The sequence below is a fragment of the Adiantum capillus-veneris genome, chromosome 21 (assembly GCF_014529385.1).
Source record: "Adiantum capillus-veneris isolate H3 chromosome 21, ASM1452938v2, whole genome shotgun sequence".
NCBI lineage: Eukaryota > Viridiplantae > Streptophyta > Polypodiopsida > Polypodiales > Pteridaceae > Adiantum > Adiantum capillus-veneris.
Window position 1 is genome coordinate 31577079 of NC_140951.1, and position 20019 is coordinate 31597097.

At 43.7% G+C, this 20019-nt stretch overlaps 1 pseudogene; it reads left to right on the forward strand.

The window, feature by feature from the left end:
* Positions 1-19434: 19434 nt before the first annotated feature.
* Positions 19435-20019, forward strand: part of LOC147430736 (uncharacterized) — a 909-nt pseudogene continuing 324 nt past the window's right edge.

Genomic DNA, 20019 nt, shown 5'->3' on the forward strand with positions numbered 1-20019 from the left:
ATTATAGCGACGTTTACACAGAAGACTATAGCGACGCTACAGAGCCATAAATAGCGACGGTTATAGCGACGCCCGAGAGAATTTTTTTTTTGGTGACAGGGCATTGAATCCCCTACCACCCATCAACCATATTGTACTTGATTCACTTTTTAAAAAAAGTGCAAGGGTAGATAATAGACCCAAAATAGTCACCCACAAGACGCATTGTTTGCAAAATTGACAAGCGTAAAATTGACAATTGTACACATCATAGGCAAAATGAATTGATTGGCAAATGTAATAATGATAATTGTACAACATCATAGGCATAAAGAATTGATTGGCAAAAGGAACTGCGGTGAAAAATGTAATAATATACATGGTTCAAAAAGACGTATAAAATCCGTCTCATGATACATAAGCTATGAGAAACCCTAAACTAATGCTATCTAGCTACGGCTAAACTGACGTCATCTAGTCAGACGTCTCATCGCGTCCAAGCGGCGTATCTGTCGGATTCTGCAAAAAAAGACAATAAGACAGCTTTCAGTAAGTATAAACATATAACGACATTTATAAAACAATACAAAAAATAGAAAAGAGTAAACCCTAATACTAACCATGCCGCCGCGAGAACTGAGAATGTCCATCAAGGCGTTTAAGCCCTTCCTGCCTGCGTACTCGCGCTCGTACGGTGTGGGATCACGTCCTATCATCGACCACTGTCAAAACATACAAAGATTTCATTATGTTAGAATTAAAAAACTCATAAACCCTAAACTATCGAACATTAAGAGCAATGCGAAAACACTTACAAAATCGGCCTCAAATGATGCCCATCCACCGCTCCCCAAGTGGTGCGAGCTCCCTGCCTCTACTCGCGCTCTGGCTTCATCCTTTTGTTGCTTCCACTTGTCGGGATTCTCGCGCGCTGCTTTCTTCGCATTCTTCCAATCTTCTTTGGCCAGCCAATCTGGCCTGTTCCACCCATTCTTGATTGCTTTTTGCACTTCGGAACGCTTGTGTTTGCAGTATTCGCGCATTCGAATCTTCATCAGGTCTTCATTGAAGCGCTGATCCCGTGTTGGAACGGGAAACTCATCATGAAGTATGCTGATGACTCTGTTTTTTAAATCACTTGGTACTTCACTCCATTTGTTTAGTATGTAGTGTCTAAACAGCTGAGAGCAAAGACCACGCATGCGCGAGATCACCTTCTTGCCGTCATCATCCATGATGATGCCGCCGCTGAAGTCGACGGAGTAAGGCAAGCCCTCTGGCCGGTGACGCGTGATCCTAGGTGTCCCGGCAGGGGTCTCTAGCGGCGTGTCGATGGGGGTACGGACGTCAGGTGTCTCCACCGGCGTCTGGGCCCCGAAGTGAGGAGTGTCGAGTGGGGTGGCTCCTGGCGGAGTAGGTAGAGGTGTGTAGCTGCTAGGAACAGTCAGCCGCGTAAAACCTGGCGTAGATGGCGATGCTGTGGCTGGTGTCGCGCAACCCCCAGAGTACTCCCACTCTTCCTCAATCACTTCGTCACCGCATTGTTGTGCGCTTTTCAATTGGTTGTGCAACCATCTTAAGCTCATGAAGGTTGGTAGGCTCTCCAGACCCGTCGAATAGTGCATCGTGGTCGTCTTCCCCGTCTCCACTCGATTCGTGCCCTTTGTCGCTCTTGCTTTGCATCCTCATATTGTGAAATCCACTTTTGCATCATTGGATTGTGAAGCATGCAAAATCGGTTGATTTTAGCCTCTAGATCTTCCGTCATCTTCTTCTCAACACCGAGATTGCACATGACAATCCCAGATATGCGCTCATCATCTATGGTTCGCCATAGCGTGTCCCAGGCTTTATCAAATCCGTCTAGCCACTCTCTAATGTACACTAGGGACTCTGATACCAACCAACCTTCTGCCATGCTACCCTCCGGACGTGCCTTTTGACGCACATATCCCTTAAGCGTTTTCATGAAACGTTCTAAGAAGAACATCCATCTGGAATGAACTGTGCCAGCTATTTCCACCTCATCAACTATGTGAACAAGAAGATGCACCTGAATGGTTAGCATGGTAGTAGGAAAATGTTTCTCAAACATGCACACAAGCTCCGCAGCATTCAGTTTGGCGAATGGTATGGAGTCTACGTTGATCTCCTTTTGTAAGATCCATTGCACCAGCTTTGCAAGTTTGTAGATTGTGTTACGGATGTCGAGAGACAAACATCCCTCAATGGCAACCGGTAAAATAAACTGTAAAGTATGTGCAGCAATGATATTAAAGTCCACATTTTATGCAATGATATTAAAGTCCACTATGAACGTACCTGACACATTTTATGCCAATCGTGTGACTTCAAACCGGTAAGCTTTCCGTCTTTAGTAAAACACGTTCGGAGCGAGTGCATTACGCCAGTGGGGGTCCGCAAGGATCGAATGGTCTCTTTTACTTTGAGTTCTTGGGCTCCTGTGAAAATCCATGGTGCTTTAGGGAGTTTTATCGATCCATCAGACGCTGTTTGCGGCCAATATTGCTCCATACGATCCACATTTCTAAGGTCAACTCTGGCTCCCAAAGTATCTTTCTTGCCGGTCAGATGGTCCCATAGTAGATTACCCACATTCTTGAATATGTGCATTGGATCGAGCAAGTGATTGATCATGAGTCGGGGCCAGTATGGTAACTTGTACCATAGAGATAGTCTCTTCATCCCTGGAGGCAATCCGTCATCGCACATCTCCTTCTGCTCTAACCATGCTTGTGCAGACATCCTTGGTGGCTCTCTTCCCAAAAAGCCGTCGCGTAACACATGATTCTCTGGAAGATACGCTTGATGCCTACGTGCATTCAGTCTAGGTCCACATGTGACACATGCTCTGTATCCGCTTGTTTGAAGCCCTGCATGTATACACATGATAATAGATCAACTATGGGAAAAAACAAGATTTACAGTGTCTGAGTGAGGAGTGTCAATAGATCACCTGAGCATTCAGTTAGCCCGGGATAGTCATGCATGGTCCACATTAGAATGCCTCTGATCAAAGCATTCCGTCGTCCTGTGTGTCGGCTCATATCCACCACCTCTATGCCAATCCACAATTGTTGTATCTCTTCCAATAGTGGACGAAGATACACATCCATATTCTCCACTTTATATCGCCCTGGCACAATCAAGCTTAGCCATAGGTGCCCCTTCTTCGTAGTCAACCACGGGGGAATGTTGTAGTTGACGATGACAACGGGCCATACATTGTAAGATGTTGATCTTTGACCAAATGGATTTACGCCATCCATAGCCAGGCCTAAGCGCAAATTTCGAGCTTCCCTGGCAAAATCCGACCATGTTCCATCTATATGTTTCCAGGCTGCGCAATCTGCAGGAATTCGTAGCACACCATCCGAAGATTTATTCTCCTTATGCCATGATGCTAGGGCGGCCATGGACTTACATTCGAGGAAATGCTTGATGCGAGGAAGCAGAGGAAAATGTCGCAAAACCTTTTGTGGAATTTTTGTCCCGTGGAGATCTACTCGATATCTTTCGGAATCACATTTCGGACACTTCTCCATGTCTATGTATTCCCGTCTGAAAAGAATGCAGTCATTAGGACAAGCGTGGATAGAATTGTAATCCATCCCCAAGTTTCGTAAAATATTTCTTGCTTCATCTCAGGAATCTGGCATCACATTGTCAGCTGGTAGTATGTGCTCTTTAAGAAATCTATACAACATAAAAATACGATACAGTCATGTAAAAATCTATCAGATCATTATACATTTAGAGTTTTATTAAAGTAAACTAATTGTGAAAGATCACCTGAAAAGCACTGTGACGCTAGTGTCACTCCATCCAAACTTTGCCTGCATGTTGAGAAGAACCAAGAGTGCTTTCAATCTAGACATACGTGCTCCATTATACAATGGCGTATCGGCTTCACTTTTCATATCATCATAGATAAGCCTTTCTGAATCCATGATCGTCTCGATCATTTCATCAATCTCGGGCTCAAACATTGCCTTGTTGGGAATGTGCTCTACATGATCATCCCCCGAGCTGTCAGAGGCTACATCTTGTGGCCTCACATATGCTGCTTGACCAAAGCGCCTGCGAACACGTCTATTGGGTTGCAAGATTGCTGCTTGTTGGCCAGCGTCAGAGTCCAACGAGTTATAATTGGCAACAACTCGATCTATAATAGATGGATCGAACTCGCCAAATTCGCGAACCTGCTGCAAAGAAACACGTCTTGTCCGTCGCACAGCATGCTTGCATTGATTACAAGGACATAAGACCCTCGTTGAGAGATAGGTGTTTCGGTTGGACGGTCCCACATCCTCGTCACTACTCATAATGAGGATAAAAATCTTATAACCTGGACAACAAATTTAATATTCTATTGGCATTCTTCGTCTTATCTCTCTCTCTCTCTCTCTCTCTCTCTCTCTCTCTCTCTCTCTCTTTACCTCACATTCTCTAGTCATGTCCAATCCCCGCACACCTCCATCTAGAGGTGCACGGAGATCAGAACCACCGGGTTATAATCTCGTCTTTATTGGTCAATACCTATATTTGTGGGTACAAGAAATCTACAGACCCACGTCTACATGATACTGCATGTAGTGGACAAAACCCCTTTGCCTCTTCTCTAGCTGTAGCACTTCACAGCATCTTAACATCTTTTCACAATAGATCTTTTCACTACTCGTCTAACTCTAAACCCTAAACCGTAAGTAATACTTGCGTGGACTCGATCTAGCGTAAATAAGCGTAAATCTAACTAAAAATAAACCTAAATCTAATTTAACGTAAGTCTACATCTAACCTAATCTTTAACGTCTTTTGGAATAGTTTCCTACGACGTTAAAACTCTCTTCTTCTTGTGTGTGTGTGTGTGTGTGTGTGTGTGTGTGTGTGTGGGTAAACCTAAATAAACCTAAGTCTAATCTAATATAACATAAATCTAAATCTAACGTAAATTATGTTATATTAAAAACAAAGAACTAAACTAACAGGGATTATAAGAACCTTAAAACTGATTTAACACATAATTTTTCACATAACTCGGCAAGAGTTGGCATTCTCATCACTAAAGATGTGAGAGTTAACTTTCGGCGGTGACGCTGCCTCATCTCCATCCACATCTGACGACAGCAATTGGCCCTTTAGACCGTTCTTGCTCTTGTTACTAACTTTGAAGTTGCTGTTGAATGACTAGAGGTTGTCTAGATGGTCATTGTGTCGGGGATGTAGTGACTCTTGCCGCCCTGAAGATCCACCTTCTTCCCTATCTTCTGAAGACATTTCACCAGTACTTTTGGATCGACGGAGCCCACCATGAGTGAAGGCAGCAATACCCTATATTCCATTGAGGGCTTTCTTCACCCGCTTCATGCAGGCATCGCAGTCTATGGAGACCTAAATCTAATCTAATATAACGTAAATCTAGTTAAAAATAAACCTAAATCTAATTTAATGTAAGTCTACATATAACCTAATCTTTAACGTCTTTTAAGATAGTTTCCTACGACGTTATAACTCTCTTCTTCTTGTGTGTGTGCGCGTGTGTGGATGTGTGTGCCAATAAAAAGAGATAAATGGTATAACCTTTCTATCACCCATGCGAAGTATGATAGATTGGTTATGCCATTTCCCTCTTGAATAATAGGTCTTGAGTTCAACTCCTCGTCGGCTAGATCTTTAGGTCTTTTAATTTTAATTAGTTTCCTACGACGTTAAATTAGTTTCTCTCTCTTTCTCTCTCAATGTGTGTGCGTTTTTTTGGATCGTATGCATGTTTTCTCTCTCTTTTCCTCTCTCAATGTGTGCGTTTTTTGTTTATGCATGTTCTCTCTCTCTTTTCCTCTCTCAATGCGTGCGTTTTTTGTTTATGCATGCTCTCTCTCTCTCTTCCTCTCTCAATGTGTGTGTGCATTCTTTGTTTATGTATGTGTGTGTGCGTTTTTGTTTATGTTTGTACTCTCTCTCTCTCTCTCTCTCTCTCTCTCTCTCAAAAACACTATGTGTGTGTGTATGTGTGTGAGAGAGAGAGAGAGAGAGGGAGAGAGAAAGAGGGGAAGGGAACATGAGAGTGAGGAGAGGGAAGGAGCATACCTGGCTCTCCTTCCTCTCCTCGTGTGTGTGTGTGTGTGTGTGTGTTTGTGTGTGTGTGTGTGTGTGGAAAAGAAAGAGAGAGAGAGAGAGAGAGAGAGAGAGAGAGAGAGAGCATTACCTGCTCCTTGCTTGAGGGTGCCGAAAAACTCAGATCTGAGATCTGAGTTTTTGAGCGCGCTCTGTTATTTTTTTAGTCCAGTCGGCGTCGCTATGAGCGTCGCAAATTTCTTTGGAAATTTGTGACGCTCATAGCGACGCTCATAGGGACGCCGGGATTTTTTTTTTGAGCGTCGCTAATATGAATAGCCTCTTGTAGTGTATGTGTGTGTGTGTGTGTGTGTGTTTGTGAGTTTATGGAAAGAGAGAGAGAGAGAGGGCTGAATTTCACAGGACGAGAGACAGACAGAGAGAGAGAGAGAGAGAGAGAGAGAGAGAGAGAGAGAGAGAGAGTGAGGGAGATAGAGATGGAGAGAGAGATGTGAAGGGGTGTGGGTGTGTGTGTGTGTGAATGTGAATGTATGTATGTGTGTAAGAGTGTGTGTATGTGTATGGAAAGAGAGAGAGAGAGAGAGACTCTTTCCTATTGGTTGTTGACACAGAATGAGAGAGAGAGAGAGGGAGAGCCTATGTGTGTGTGTGTGGGTGGGTGGGTGTGTGTAAGGGTGTGTGTGTGTGTGTGTGTGTGTGTGTGTGTGTGAGAGAGAGAGAGAGAGAGAGAGAGAGAGAGAGAGAGAGAAAGAGAGAGCTTGATAATGGAGGAGAGAGGGAGGGTGGTGCCAAGGGGGGGGGGGGGGCAGCCTATAACCAACAAAAATGTTTTTTTTTTTTCAAAACGCTCCCCCGATTGGGGCTAGTTCCCATGGCCGTAGCTCTCAAAAGCCGGACATCAACATCCTTGATATTCAAGGTACCATATTACCCTCTGTAAGGAAGCATCTGAGATGTACGTGTGTGAATCTTGTGCTCCTAAATAAAATAGATACCATAATCTTGAGCTAATATCCAACGATGAAATGAGTACATTCTAGTGGGGTCATTAACTTGACATTGGAAGAGGCTATCTTCATTGAGTACTAAACCTGGGTGTGTATATCAGATTCATTGTCCGTTTCATCAATATGCACTTCTAGGTGTATTCTAGGGTTGTTGGAGGAAGTACCAACATCTTTTTTGGTTTATCCATGTGTCTCTATAATGGTGTCAATAGCCGCCATAGTTTCAGGTGAGGAAATATCTTGCTTCAAAGATTCATAGTAGCTGGGAGAATTATATCCTGAGGAGCAAGGTCTGCCTTTGAAAGTTTGTTTTGCTGGAGTGTTCCCATGAGTGTCTACATGCCTCTTCCCTTTTTCCTGAGGAGGCTCCGAGCCAAAGGGTTAGTTCTTAAAAAATAGGCTTCTCAGAGCTAAAGCTTGTCTACCTATGACCCCAGTATTGGGTTTAGTGGCAGGGACATGAGTTTCCTCTAGAGCTCTAGAGGTTTTTTCTACTGAGAAGGAGATTTTCCCAAAACTTTGCTCTCATATGATGGAATTAAATCCCCTGAAGACACTATTGTGGGATAACTCTTGGAGAAGTGCCCCAAGTGGCCACAATGGTAACATGATCTTGCCAAATTTCCCCATTTTAAATAAATTACAAGACGTCCAAGCTGCTCCATGGCAATTTCTAGCGTCTCGAGAAATTTTTGGTCGGTTTGTCGGACTATGTAAGCCTTATTTTACTTAGCAAAATGGGAGAACGGCACTTTCCCAAGGGATTGGATGATATATCGGGCATACTAGCCCAGAGAAAAGACCCATACACGACGCTTGGTTAATAGATCCTCTGACGTTTTGTTTGATAGGCTGCCATGGAATGACATGGACTATCTGTGCACATAGGATGATGGTCGCGGTAGACAAAAAAGCATGTGGGTCTTTCTTGTTGAAGAAGAGGATTTCGAACAATCCTGACCGTGAGTAGAAGATTTTATCGACTGCAAGGTGGAAGAAACCAGCATCTATATAGGCTGCAATGTCACCTATGTTTGGGAACTTTCCTGTGAAGAACAAGACTACTGCTCGCTCTTGAAAAAGAGATAAGTGGGACCACACAATTAACAGGGTGGGCGAGCCTCGGAACTAAGTGGTACGGGAATGGGAGGGTCGGATCTATGGTGGGGGGAATGTGGGCCATAGATCTAGGTGGTGGTGCCGAAAATAATCTAAGGTATCCTAGATTACAAAAGTAATCCACGGTATCCTAGATTACTTTCGAGGATTGGCGCCTTGCACAGGCCTCCATGCTTCAGAAACGTACGCAAGGCGAAGTTGTTAGGGCATGTGCCTCTCATGGGTGAGGTCATGGGTTCAAACCCCACGTCCGTAAAATAGGGTACCCTAGATTACTTTGAAATGCGGGTACCCTAAATTAGTTTTGTGATGTAGGGTACCCTAGATCACAAAAAAGTAATCTAGGGTATCACCACCCAAGCACCCAGATCTATGGCGCACAATCCCCCCAACATAGATCCCACCCTCCCATGCCCGTGCCACTTAGTTAGAAGGTTGAGCGAGACCTTCTGGTCACCTTGACTTCTGACCTTGACTTCTGCATCCGGAGTCAGGGCTTCCTTCAGCATAGTGGCCATGGTGGTAGGGTCAAAAGCCCTAGTTTGGTGTTTTCCTAGCACTCTCTCTCTCTCTCAGTAAAGATGACGACGAGAACGGCTGAGGGCACGACGAATATGGTGGCGCTCTCTAATTGTGTTCAGAGCACGACCCTGATCATCCGTTCTAAATCTCTCTCTCTCTCTCTCTCTCTCTCTCTCTCTCTCCCCATTCGCATGCGCAAATGGAGATGGCCCGCTCCTCCTAGCTTCTATCACGACGATACACACCACAGCCGCTAGCATTGTTTGACTTGTCGGCAGTGGAAGCACCACTCCACACTCGACGATACCTTCTTCTCTCCCCAAGCCATAGTGGACCGCGTAGACCACCCCACAGCCCTCCCAAGGGGAGACCATGCATGCATGCCCTTGCCCCTGAATCAGCCACACGAGCGTAAGCCAGTCCCATGGTTTAGAGAAACGCAAATTTGCACTGTGCAGTAGGGCTGGAGAGAGACGATTCCATAAGAAGTTTTGGACAAATTCTCACAATAGTTCCCACATTGTAACGTACCTCAACATCGTGAGCTTCTGTGAGGGAGGCACTGTATACCCAGCTAAGTACGTTTGGGGGGAGGGGACCACCGGGCCGGTGGGGGGGCCGGTGGTCCCCTGCCCCCAATCGTATGTAGCTAGGTATGTGGTGCCTCTCGAGCAGAAGCTCATGATATTATTCATTGTATGAAAAACACACCGGGTCGGTGGTCCCTTGCCCCCAATCGTATGTAGCTATGTATGTGGTGTCTCTCGAGCAGAAGCTCATGATATTATTCATTGTATGAAAAACATTGGAAAAGACTCTGTTTTCCTACATGAGAAAATTTCTAAAGCTTCTTGTGTTCATCTTTGGACATCACGCTTCCAGCGACACCAGACAATGATCTAGATGTAGCGACAACGGCGGTTGTTGGAATGCATGTTTTTGGGGTGGACTCCTCCCCTCGCCTATATCTCACACGAGCATAGGAGATGGGATCTGTGGTGGAATGATTGAGCATCGTAGATCTCAGGCTTCCACGGACAATGTAAACTCGAGAAAAATGTAAACTCGGATACGATGTAAAATCTAAACAATCTCATACAATTGACATATCATAATTGCTTTATCGAGTATACAAGCTCCAAGACCCTAGACACACAAACTGGATGGACCTCAAGACTAGATAACACATGGCATTTAAGGAGAGGGGGTAAGGGGAACAAGGGTAGAGAAGTAGATGTAGGGTTTATCGAGTGCATATGGGTCATCTAAGACATTAAAAGTAAATCTGGACATCGAGAGGGGACTGATTGGCCACATGGGAAAATTCAGACGATATACATGGAGGGAAGGGTCAACAAAGTAAAAGGGGGGCTGGGTAATTTGAATTTGGGACGCTTTTGAGGGGGGTCGATAGGCGGAGAGACCACGCATTATCTTTGAGAGGAGGCAGGAGGTCAAAGGGAAGAAGCCACAACAGATATGGAGAGTAGACAAATGATGGACCTCAATGTACCCTGGGAGGCAGATCAAGTTAGGTAGTCCATTGACCTAAATGTAATCTAGGAGGAAGAGGGAGAGGGAGGGATGCAACGGAGGATGGAGGCACAATTGGATGCTTTCGAGGTTGGGAAAAAGCAAAAGAAATATCATATACTTGATTTGAATGAGAAATTGGAGGAAGGAAACTTGTCATCAACAGGCTCAAGTAGTGATTCCATGGATAGATTTGATGTCCCCGATGTTTGGACAAATGAAGGACAAGAATCGATATCCCATTTCAGTGGTGGTGACCAAGTAAAAGAGTTCGAGTCCCCTTCAAACTTCCTTGCAGATTCAATCCATGGGATGAAATTCGTGACCCAATCTCTAGTAGACCCAACCTTGCATGCTTCTCACCATTTCTTTAGCTTTTCTTGATAGTTCTATGACATTATGCTATTAGATGTTCAAGGGATTTGTAGGAAACACTAGGTATTCTTTGCAACGTGGGCATGCATGATGTAAAACGGTGGAACAAGATGAAGGACAATCTTGTGATCCGATAATCCCCACGCATGGATCAATTAGGGTCTTCTTGAAGGGTGTCGCTCCCAAAGCCATTGCACCAAACGAGGAATGAACAACCATTACAAAATAATTCTCACATTGTCCAGGAAGGGGCCCACTTGAGCATGTTGGAAATATTTAAAATTTGCATGGTGCACAAATATCAAAAGGCATGGCATACCTACTTCATTCATTAGAGATGTAATTAGAATTGTCAGGTATGTTAAAAGAATCTTGTCGTCCAATCCGAATTGCTTATGTTTCAGAAGGTTGGAGGAAAGTGAAATGCCGGTGATAAAACTCCAAGTGAAAAAATTATTACAGATAAGTTCTATGTGTATGATGTGCTGGAGAGTATTATGATAAACCATAAAGTCAGGCTTGTCAAGATAAGATCAGTCAAGGTAGGTGAAGGTAAGGTAGAGGACTACTGTGCTTGCCATTGTGGTGGTTCAAGAAGGCATCATGGAGAAAACAAGCGCAAAGAGAGGAAAATGAAGAATTGCGGTTGTCCTTTCAAGGCACATGTGCAATTCAGTGAGGGAGTTCCTTGGGAGTTCAAGGTCACCATTTTGCTTCGTGCTACACATGAGGTCCATGTTCCTGGCTCTGGCATTGACTTATATCATCTACCTATTCATCCAAGAGTGCTTTAGTGTTGCATGGAGGATTATTCTGATGTTGGAACATGCAACCATGTTGCCACAAATGAAGGCTTCAAAAGAAAAAAAGGAGAAAAAAGGTGAGGGAACGCCCAAGTCACAATGGCGTTGAGCGCCACTGCTGAGAAAAGGGTTTTTTTTTGTTTTCTTTGGACTTGGGAAAAGAATAAAAGGGGAGAGGGAGCGTTTTTGAAAAAGAAAGGGTTCCTTTTGCTGGAGGGGAAGAAGAAGAGCATTGGAAGAGGAAGGAAAGATTGGTGTGCTCGATGATCGAAGCCGGCACACATTGTCCATGCAGCGGGTCGAAAGAGCGAGGGATTTGCAGGAGAGGGAGCCAGCGAGGGCTAACAACAGAAGGAGCTACTACTCGAGCAAAGCCAGATGTGAATTTTCCTGTCGAGGTTTGTGCCGATGGATTCGGTGATAAGTATGGAGCCTGATTTACCCCTTGTAATTTTATGTGGTAAAGGTGCACATCTGTAAGGCCCCCATTATGAGGAGAATCCATCGTGCGTGAAGGAAATCACTCACCAGAAACCAAAATTTTCACGGGGCCAAAAATCAGGGGCAACTGTTTTTTCCCCTCGCCGGAATATTATGGCCAGACGGCGGCCGGAAAGTGGTCGGAAAACAACCATCGGTTGGCCGGTGGCATGTAGTCAATGGCTGGTGGGGGCCTGTGGTCGGAAGTCAATGGCCGATGGCTGGTGGCCGAATTCAAAAGCGGACTTGTCTTCTCAAGGGCGGCCACACATGGGCAGATTGGAGGGTCCGATTTGGACTTATCTACACAAGTGCGGCTACACATGGCCGCCTCTCATGAGACAGGGAAGCCCTTTTGGCCTATAAAAGGAGGCCATTTCTACACACATTTCATAGAGTGTGAAGTTGATGCAACAAGGTGAGTGTAGGTGGTGAGAGTGAATCAAGGCGGGAGCTCCATTAAGGGTATAATCCCTTTGTAAACTACTTATTGTTTTGAAGTATTAAAGCCATTGAGTGGTTACTTTCCCGTGGACGTAGCCCACATTGGGTGAACCACGTATATTGTGTGTACTCTCTCTCTCTCTCTCTCTCTCTCTCTCTCTCTCTACTCTATAATCTCGTGTATGTAAATTTGTCTCTCTCCATTAAGTAATCTGCTCAATTATCTATTTAGCTACGTCTTATTTCCTAACATTCGGTTTATCGAGGGAGGTGTGTGTCCCTCTGTATGAAGCGGTAACGGCCATGGTGTAGCCTCGAACACAGTTCATGGAGTTTGTATATGGTGTTTTTCATTGAAGGAGAATCTATCATTTCCATTTTTTTGGTGTCGTCTTTTCCCCCTTGCCCCCTTTCTTCTTTGCTCGTCTCCAATGTGTGTGGTGTTGGTGTGTGTGAGCGTGTGCGTCCACGGGCCCCATGTGTGTGAGAGAGAAAAAGAGAGAGAGGTGTTGAGTTATGGAAGTGCAAAACGCGGGCAAGATCGGAGTAATCATTGTCTAGCAACTGTGAAATTCATGTGTGAATTGAGCAAAGTATAGGCGAGGCCCTGTTAGTGTGAATCGTCTTTTTTGAAGGTGTTTTCGAGAGGACAGGGGTGTTGTGAATACCGAAGGTATATAGGGGAAGTTGTTTGTGTGTCGGGTTTGTTCCTCATTCCCCCTTTTCATCTTCTGGTGCCCCCACTGAGGAGCATGTTGATTGCTCCATGGTGTTGAGTTTGTGATCAAAGATATGGCAGAGTTCGGGTCTGGTTTTCAATGGTGATGAGGATGCAAACGGAAGCAGATATCCAATTTTTCATGCTCTCATTGCAAATGTGGAGTGATGAAGAGAAGGTGGAGACAGTGCCGTTGATGCTGCGAGGTAAAGTAAAAGCCTGGTTTGATGCTCTAGAAGCTGCAGATAAGCAAGATTGGATTGGTTTCCGAGAGCAGTTTCTACATAGGTTTCGAAAAGTGGTGTCGGTTGTTGCTGAAGCGGATGCAAAGGTTAAAGAGCTGCAAGAAGAAGTAAGTGGAGATTTTGATGCTTTTGTCAATAGGTTTGAAGCTTGTTGGAGTGATCTGGTTGTTGCCACTCAAGTGGTCAATGCGGATGGTTTGAAGCTGGAGAATTTCCTAGCTTGCCTGTGTCCTCGAGTTCAAGATAAGGTGGATGATGAAGAGCCAAAGACTTTTGCCGAGGCAGTCTGAGTTTCTCGGGTGAAGAGCAGGAAAATGAAAAGAAAGCTGGAGTTAGGCTTGCTAAAGCCTACATATTGTGTGCTTGTTGAAGCAGCAGTTTGTTCTATGGGCCCGTCGAGGATGATTCCAGTGATGCAAAGTGTGGAACCTATTAGGGTAAGGCCTATGATTGACTATGTTCCTTAGGAATTACCTATTGGTGAAGTGTCTATTCCATTTGTGGAGGAGCTTGTCAGCAAAGATGAGCCTTTTGTTGAAGAGAGCCTGTGTGTAGAGGAGTTATTAGATGCCAAGTGTCTAGTGCAACTTGAAGAGGTGGTGGTTGCCACTATGAATAAAGAGCGGGCAAGAGTGTCAGAGCTTGGGAATGGAGACATGCAGATGAGGGTGCTTTGAAGCACCATGCTAATGACGATGCTCATCAAGGTGGTTGTGGAAGGTGCTTTGATTGTACAACAGGCACAAAGGTTTCTCAAGAAGAAGAGTGTTGTCAAAGGGAACAAGTTGAAGATGGCAAGGGAGAGGCGTCAGGTACTTATCAAAGGGAATAGCAGTTGCAATTGCCAATGGATTTCATAGGTTGTGCCTTGGATATAGGTTCTTTTGGCCAGGAATGCATGAATAATGAAGCTGATTGTGGGTTTGATGACCCGGTGGGTGAGATGGATGAAGAGTCAGAGATGCTTGCTAGGAAAGTTTTGACCAGAATGCAGATGATACGGGGGTTTGTCCCTCTATAGTTGGAGGTTTATTTTGGAGAGAAAAAGTATGCTACTATGGTGGTGCCGACAGAGGTAGGTATGGAGGTGAGTATGGAAGTGATGGTGACCGGGGTGCCTATGTCGAAAGAGTTTTTTGCTAAGCGGAGTGGTCCTTTTGAGCATCAAGAAAAGTCCAAGGGTGTGGACTTATTCAAGCTTTCAAAGGAAGTTTGGTATGGTGATTGAAGGGGATGCTGATAAACGCAGTTATGTAGTGGGTTGTCGAGCAGGTGAAGGATTTGATTGAGGAGGATCTCCCTTTATATGGTTGGGAGGGAAGGCAGGGTATGTTTCGTGTCAATGATGATATGTCTTATGGAAGTAGTGATGCATTTGGTGGTGTGTTTTTGGAAATAGAAAGTATGTCTATGGACGTTGGGAGAAGTGGAAGCATGCCGAGGACAGCTTATGTGGAAGATTGGCTATGTGCTGGGATGCAGCACTATGGGAGGTTGTTGCAGGTCGACGTGCGAGACCAAAGCTAAGTGTTTGTTCCAGGTGGTGATGGCAGGTAATGCAGGGGGTTGGGCAGTCGGTTGAGCAAGAATGCGGGTGGCAAGAGCCAGGTTTTGTACATATGGTAGAATTTTTTGGTTTGTATAGTGTGTTTGCATGGTGTGTCAGCTTTTAAGCTATATACATATGCGTGTGGTTAAACATAAATGTTCAACAAGAGGGTACGAAATGATGGTGCACCCAAAGTTGGTCTACAATGGGAAGTGTGCTATGCAGTGAAAAGGGTGATAGCATGCCAATGGCAAGGGGCTAAATCAGGTATGAAGGCCTTTGGCAGGCAAGTGGCAACCGAAATGTATGCTTAAGGTGGTTTTTTAGGCGAAGGGGGCATCCAAAGTGAGATAATCATGATGGAAAGCCAAGGTGTCCAAAGTGTGGGAATGTGCCTTGGAATTTAGTGCTTGCGATGCTCTAGACGCTCGTCTAGATGGTTCGTCAAACGGAGCCACAATGTGTGAGATATGTCAGTTAAAAGTTAGAAGGTTTTGTAGATCGCCGACGAGCAGGGCAGGTAGAGACAGGTGGCCAAAACTGGGATCAATGGATACACATGTAAAGCTCAAGGTGTGGAGCATGCCAGTCTTTTTGGTTTGCCATTCGGAGCTCAGATGGGCAAGTTATGGCCTATGGAATATTTGCAAGGGGTCGGGTATGTGCTCACCAGGTCGCGTTGATAGACATGCTGATGGGGATTTTTTGAGCTCGCCAAGGTTCTGAAAAATTTCATGTGATGTGAAGAGTCAAACAAAATTTACAGCTTGCCGATCGAATTCATGGGCGTCGAGATAGGCCTAGTTCGAGTTGGTAGGCAAGCATGGCGAAAAAGGAATCATGTGGCTTTTCCCGTCTTGGACGTGTTTTCCAAGGCCATGGTACAAAACGGTGGGGAAGCATGAGGATTTTGGGGCCAACAAGTGGAGCTCCCATGAAACATAGTCAGAAAATCCATATGGCAAGCCCTGGCTATGTTGTGAGCACCGAATGTGCGAGAACATGTGCCAAATGTTTCCTTGGTTATAAAGTTGAAAGGGTAGCTTGGAGTTTTTTTTCATAAGACAAATGAAGGCTTCAAAAGCAAACAAGTGAAAGCGTCACTAGAGCTTTTAGAAACAATAAGAAGGTGATAGAATTGTTAGGTTGAATTAAACTGCTATCATTGTTTTTTGAAAGGATTGCCTCAGCTTAGTCTTGAGCCATTTGAAAATCGAGACTAGCTAGCTGCAAACCATGGTAAATAGAAGAAAAACCGATGAAATATGTGAGAAAGTCGTCCAAAGATTTTGCAAACCTCAAAATTTTTGCTAATATTTTTGGTTTTCTTCTTTGTGAGGAGACTCAATCAGCAGCCGCTTAATAAAAGAAACTTTCTCGAACATTAACACTGACCGGAATCAAGCTATAAAATGCAAGAAATGTAAAGCCATGTGGAGTTGTGAAATGCAAGGTGAAATAAAAAACTAATTAATGTATATGTGTGTGTGTATATAGAATTTGTTATAATTATGTAAGGTGAAGCTTCACTTTAGCATTCTAAAACAATAGAATGCAAAAAAAACATATATGTGTGTGTGTGTGTGTGTAAAATTTACTAAAATTAAGCAAGGTGAAGCTTCACTTTAGCATTGTAAAACAATAGAATGCAAGAAAAGTAAGACATGTCACGATGTGAAATGAAAAGTAAGTCTCCATCGTGCACTCAAAACAATGAAAGTCTCAGTAACCCTACAGAACACTAAGGGTTTCTTTTAGAAAGCCAAAAAAGAGAAAAAAGGTGGAGGGAGAGCCCAAGGCACAATAGCTCCAACGTCAATGCTGAGAGAAGGGTTTTTTTGGTTTTCTTTGGACTTGGGAAAAGAAGAAAAGGGGAGAGGGAGCGTTTTCGAAAAAGGAAGGGCTCCTTTAACTAGAGGGGAAGAAGAAGAGAATTGGAAGAGGAAGGAAATATTGGTGCGCTCGGCAGTGGAATCCGGCACACATAATTCGTGAAGCGGGTCAAAAGAGCAAGGGATTTGTAGGAGAGGGAGCCAACGAGGGCTACCAAGAGAAGGAGCTACTATGCGAGCGAAGCCAGAGGTGAATTTTTTCGTCGAGGTTTTTGCTTATGTATTCGGTTTGTCGAGCGAGGTGTGTGCCCCTCTGTATGAAGCGGCGATGGCCATTGTGTAGCCTTGAGCATGGTTCGTGGAGTTTGTACATGGTGAAGCTATCATTGTCATTTTCTTGGTGTCATCTTTTCCCCCTTCCCCCCTTTCTTCTTTGCTCGTCTCCAGCGTGTGTGGTGCCGGTGTGTGTGAGCGTGTGCGCCCCAAGGTCCCCTTGTGTGTGTGAGAGAGAAAGAGAGAGAGGTGTTGAGTAATGGAAGTGCAAAAAGCGAGCATGCATTAAAAAATTTCGGAGGTCATTTGGAGGGCCTTCTAAGAAAATGTATTTTTTCCACTCTCTCTCTCTAGAAAATATGGTGAATAATAGAGGCGGGTCTGTCATGGTAAAAGTTCAAAAAGTGTACTTTTAGTAGATTCTTTACCCTCTGAACATTCGTCTGTAATGATTAAGGGATAATCTTCTTTTCAGTTGCATTGAATGAACCTCATCAACATGGAGGGAACGAGGCTAACATGGAGGGACAAAGCCGCAGCAACTACGCACTTTTCATTAAACCTGCACCTTTGGCTAATGGCGCACTCCTCAAATGGAACAAATGTTATGCAGAAATGAGCCAAATATCACCTTCACATTGATTTGGACAACGAGTACCAACCATTGATTAAGCGGAGTAGAACGAACACACATATACCTCCTGCATCCATAAACACACTCAGAGCGCAGCGAGCTAAACACATAGATATCTGGACAAGAGGCTCTCTCTATCCTAAGAATCCAATGACCAATGCATCTCCATCATTTGTCAATCCTACATTCTTATTGACCTTTGTTGGTGATGGAGAAAACGGCCTTCTGGGTTATTGTAAATCTCTTACAAGGCAAGGTGAAACTTATAAGGGCATTCTCCAAGCTCAACAATCTGAGATTGTTCGTCTTTCACATTTGCATTCTACAGATCAGGTTACCATTTTGCAACACAAAACAAAGGTACAAGAATTGAAAGGAAAGGTACGAAGTTGTCAAATGAAGGACACCATCTTGGGTGGTCGTATCCGAAAGAAGAAATTACGCAATCTTGAAACATTGCAGGTTGCATCCGGAGGTCTTAAGAAAAGAATCCGAGAATTAAGGTGATGCTTCTTGGTTGACTAAATAGTCTTAGTTAAGTAAATTTTTTGTTTTTCTAGTTATGCATTGTTTTCATGTGTCTAAATAGTGTTAGTTAAGTAAATTTTATGTTATTTACTTATGCATTGTCTTCATGTAGAGATTCAATCTATCCGAACAAGGAAAACATTGACCCCAAAGCCAATACAGGAAAGAGATTGAAGCCACTTATAAGTAGAAGCCTTACAGCAGATATAGTACATGACAAGAACTTTAAGGTCCTACAACGAAATTTAGTGGACCGCTTTATTTCAGAGAACTTAGTGCCTGCAAAAGAGATACAAGGCACACTTGATTCACTTGGTGTAAGAAAAAGAGGATATTCGGCTATACAAAAATTTGTCTCATCCATCTTTGTTAAGAAGGGAATAAAGTCCAAACTTTTACCATCAGCCTCAAGTGTTTGGAAAGAGAGGCTTCAACTTAACGATGCACAGGGAGAATATCTTGGACAGCCATTTCATGTTAAAGCAACTTACAGTGGCCGTGGAGCAAACATAGCATATGATGAGTTGAATAATATTTTTATGGACCTGCAGATGTTGCAGAAGAGAATGGTGGAGTTTTACAACATCACATTTGAAGAGTCACGAGGGGTATTACATTTTGTGTTGAAACTGGATGAGTGTGAGCTTGTTAAAGACAAGAAGCTAGAGTGTGTTACTATTACGTTAATGAATAGAGCCCTCTCAAAGTGTCCCACTGATGATCCTTTGTATTTTAGTGTTCAATCACAATCTAACATATGGTGGCTTGGTGCTTTTGAGGTAAGCGAGATTCTCAGCTGATCTTAAATGTTTACATCTACTTAAGTCTCATTTATTTTGTGTTGCAGGTAAAGAAAGTAGATCATGACATTCTATATTGGGTGTTCCATCAAACTAATGTTCCAAAGGTGATTGATCGTCAAACTAACCAAGGAGAGGTATTGCGTCAAGATGATAGGGGAGACTTTCAAGTTCAGTGGCATCTTGCAGGTGACCTCAAAACATTAAAGTGCATGTATAATTGTGGAATGGGTGCAATGGCAAAGTCGCTGTGTTTGTTGTGCATGGAGCCTACAAAGGTCATGGACCCAAAGTGGTGGAGAAAAGCTCCAACACGTCACATTGAGGACCCTGCTTTTCGACCAATTTTGAAAATACAACTTGTGAATGTCCACATCTGTACAATGCATTCCCTTTGTAGAATTGTGGAGAAATTGGTCTATTTATATATCGGGTTTGCTTGGAAAATCAAGAACTCAGCAGAGTGACAGATGGCCCTACAGTGCTTAGAATTGGTACTGTCAAATATGGGGATTCATGGTGGAAATGTGAAAATCTAGCAGGATGAAAAGAGATCAACTACTGAGAAGGATGTCCCATGCAAACCATCCATCGGTGGGATGAAGGCACGGAGGTTTTTATCTAAACCCCTAGGAATACGAGATCCGAAGCTAACAAAGCATGGAAGAATATATAACACATCTTATGTTAGCAAGGTACAATATCAGAGTTGGAAAAAGCTACATATTGCAGTCAAAAATCAAGAACCAACTACTCGTAATGCGAAGGCTGAGGTTTGGCGATCAATAGACATGCTATTTTTGATGTGCGACAAAGATGACTGGTCACAAGGTGATATGAACAAGTTCATGGAGAATCTCAACCTTCTCAAGAAATCATTCAAGACAGCATGGACAGACACCCAGATTACTCACTACATGGTATTATTGTATATTTTGATTCTCTTTGATGTGTAACTATTGTATATTTTTATTCTCTTTTATGTGTAACTATGCGAGTGTAAAATATTCTAAGTAATCTGTTTTCATATCCAGCACACCATTTTCAATCATTTACCATATTTTATACAAAAGTATGGGAGC